This window comes from Polypterus senegalus, chromosome 14 (genome assembly GCF_016835505.1).
Source record: "Polypterus senegalus isolate Bchr_013 chromosome 14, ASM1683550v1, whole genome shotgun sequence".
Classification (NCBI taxonomy): Eukaryota; Metazoa; Chordata; class Cladistia; order Polypteriformes; family Polypteridae; genus Polypterus; species Polypterus senegalus.
Genome location: NC_053167.1, coordinates 77,980,713 through 77,984,792, shown reverse-complemented (window position 1 = coordinate 77,984,792; position 4,080 = coordinate 77,980,713).

The window sequence follows — 4,080 nt, the reverse complement described above, 5'->3', positions numbered from 1 at the left end:
TGACCCTGTGTTAGGATATAGCGGGTTGGACAATCACTGACTGACTGACTGATAATATTCATAAATAATAACAATATGCAAAGTACAAGTGAACACTGGCAACCATACAACCTGATAAATGCTGATGTGAAGTTTCAGGAAGCACACAGACTTGTTAGTTACTTAAAATGTCTCTAGTTCATTTTTGGTCAGCTTTCTTCCGAACAGGCTGCATGCCTGTCTCAATATGGTTGCCGAGCTGTGCTCTTCATTGTGTTGTTCTTTTCAGTTCATTGTGTGTGAGATGCTCTTTCATCAGTTGGTAAGACAGAGAGGGAGGGGTAAAGCAAGCACGTTTATAGGCTCTTTGTCCAAACCCTACAGTCAATAGGGTGTTGTGGTACTTAACGACTTCTGATACAAGCCAATTCCAATCAGCCATACTTCAGACCAATGGGGCACCGAATATCTTCATACCTGCCCCCAAAACCATTTGTTGAGCTGATGAGGATTCAATCAGGATTTTGATTTGAGAGAGTCCTGCAGAGAATCACTTATCAAACTGATTTGAGGCACACCGAACCCTGTCGTAAAATTACAAAGAGACTCAGTCCTAAAACAGGGTGGGGGTACTTAACCATACAAATAAAGACATACAAAATATGAATCAACTTCTATGCAAAATTTCACACCACAATACTTTTTAATACAGGATTCAGCTCTACTTTTTTTTATTTTAATGTCCAGAAAAATATATCATTCAATTTTATCCGTTAATAGGCCCCCACAGGTTTTTGGTTCACAAACTGCTTCCTCTTTTCTAAGAAAAGAGGTGGGAAGTGAAGAACAATCAAGACAGGTGGAAAGAAGCTTCCTTTTGTCCAATGAAAGAAGCACATTTTCCTTGCAACAAAAATTGTGGGATAACAGACAGATACCCTTGCAACTTCAAAAATGTCTTGCTTTCTCTTCACTTTTGTCAATGCTGCTCAACCCTCTGGTTTCTGCTTCTTTATGGCCCTTCAGTCAAAGGTAGCATTGAAATAACCAGCTTTTTCTGTTGTTAAATTTTTTTTAAAGATACCATCAACTCTAAAACTTATAAAAAGAAAAACACTTGTATGAATTTTTATAGCCAGTTCGAATCGCTCATTATCCATCCATCCATTTTCCAACTTGCTGAATCCGAACACAGAGTCACAGGGGTCTGCTGGAGCCAATCCCAGCCAACACAGGGCGCAAGGCAGGAACCAGTCCCGGGCAGGGTGCCAACCCACCACAGCAAATCGCTCATTAGCTTGATTTTTTGTCAGTTAATCTGGATCCATTTCTCATAATCGGGCACAGCCGTTCTACAAGTTTGATGTTAAATCATTTACACCGAGCCCTTAACTTCTGAAAATGGTATTCAGTATCTACATCCTTAAAGAAACAGCAGTGTTTAATTCAGAAACTCAATCTTTCATTTTCTGGAACTGCAGAGGGTTCATCATCTAATGCAATACATTCCATTGCAGTGCAGACTAGTTAACTCATGGCGTCAAAAGTCCAACTCTGAACTTAACCACATTTTAAGATGTGCTTAAGGTATGATGCCGCCTATTTAAGTAACCTACTCTGGGAATGTTCCTGTTGACAGTAACTTTATCAAAGTTGTTCGAGGACTCTTTAGATAAAGCTGGAAGATTCATGAGAAGACCATGGCCTATCTTCTCAGGAGTATCAGCTGTACTTTGGCTGTTCTCAGATGTCCCTTTCTTATGCTATTCTAACACAATTTATTCTTGTATTGAAGTATTTTCTAGTATAAAAGTGGTCACAGACATAATTGCTCACATTGATAACTGGTTGATGATCTGGGTACATCTTGGAGATAATAGTGATAATTGTGTGTGTATATTTAAAGGCATGCACCATGAAAGAACCACATATTAAAGGGGCTTCGATTCATCTGGTTTGTTATGCTCTTTAGCTTTTGACTATTGTGGTTTGGTTTCATTCAAACATTAGGCGAGTTGATAGCTGAGATAGCAGTGAAACGTTTTTTGCTTCCTGCACATACACACAATGGTTGAAGCAGTGTGATGACTTCAAACAGAATGAGGGAGAGACAGAGAAAGATGAAGTGCAGAAGACTGAGTGAGTGAATTCAGTTCAGGTTTCCTTCAGCCATTCATTTTTATTTGGCAAAATAGTAACATTTTAGTCACATGCATGCCAGGGCATCAAAAGATCATCCAGTTATAAACCAGTAAATCAATTGCACATTAAGAATGAAAAACAGTGTATTCCAGTCATTAGCAGATAAAGGGGTTACCAGAGCTGTAGTGATTTTAGCATCAGAACTGAGTTTTCAATCAAATGGGAAAGACTTGTACAATGTTTAGATTCAAATAAATAAAACTGAACCAAACAAAAACTATTAGTTATTGAAAAATTTTTTGTAAGCATTCATTTCCTTTAAACTGTATATTTGGTATGTTTGCTTAATTTGACAATCAGGTTAAAGGCTATGCCACATTACATGACATTTCCATTGATTTTCAGTTATAGCCTTCATTTACATCATCTTAGAGAATGTAACCAACAGGGGGCACCACTGAGTCCCCAAACCCCAGACACAGTAATGCCCAACAGTGTCCTGGGTTCAAATAAAGGACTTTTTACTACACATAGTATCTCAAACAATACACACAGCAATTCACAAGACAAGATTAATCTTTGCTGTCCTTCCACCTTCCTGGTGAGCGTCGCCTGCTGCTTCCCAAATCTTACTCCTCAAGGCGAGTTGGCAGGCCACTTTTTAAGCAAGACCTAAGAATGCTTCTGGTACCATGGTGCACCCTAATGGAAGCATTTTCAGGTCATGTGTGAACTAGGGAGGTCCACTCCCAACAGTGAGCTCTAACAGCACCCAGGAACCCAGACAAGGCTGCACTTCCAGACTCCAGTTCCCAATAACCTCTGTGGTCATCCAAAGTGAGATGATTCGAGGGGACCACTGCCACCTGTCATATGGGAACTGGAACTTCTCCTGGCCTCTAGCTTCTTCTAGTACATCCCTTATATCTTTCCAGCTGGGCAAGAAGCCATTCTTTTGTCCATCCAGGATGCCTGTCTGTCCTCCATGGGATTATATGAGTCAGAGGAATTTATTGTGCACTCCAATGAATCCAGTTGTGTAATGCGGCATATCCAACAACAATAATAATAGTAATAATAAATAATTCTTCACATTTATATAGCGCTTTTCTCACTACTCAAAGCACTCTCCATGCAGGGAATACTTGGGAAGTGAACACACAATCTCCTTACTGCAAAGCACCAATGCTACCTACTGTGTCACAATTCACTACAACTAGCCTATGACTCACTTTGATAAAATTAAACAGATATTAAAATGTCTTCAGTCATAGGGGCAGGCTCTGATTGCAGCACAGCTGACAAACAATGGATGCTCTTCCAGAAGTATAGCTCATATAATACAGGGATGAGGAATAACGAAAATGAAGGCTTTGGTCTTCACATACAGAAGAGAAGCTCATCCATCTGAAGTTGCCTGATTTACATACCACATCAGAATTGAAAAAACACAAACAGTGCTGAGACTGCACCTAAACTTGCTGTACCTGTTAAATCTTTGTACAGCACCAGGTCTGTCAGGCAGCATGTTATTGGCTGTCACAAAAAGTGGTGAGCAGGAATGTGCTAGAAGGTCAACATGCGATCGCTAAATGTGAAATGGCCAATTTTCATTTGTTTAAACTGTCATGGTCCAGCAACAAGATCAGCAACTGTGATCACCAAATCTGAGATACCCCACAACTATCCATCCATCCATCCATTTTCCAACCCGCTGAATCCGAACACAGGGTCACGGTGGTCTGCTGGAGCCAATCCCAGCCAACACAGGGTACAAGGCAGGAACCGATCCCGGGCAGGGTGCCAACACACCACAGCCTCACAACTAGAAGTCGCATAATAGAACATTGGCTTAACAGTAAAATTGCAAAATGTCTGTACTGGTTGAAACTGACTTTCAATTGAGCAAGCATAACATATTTTATATGAAAGGCAGATTTTCAGCAATACATTTTTCAG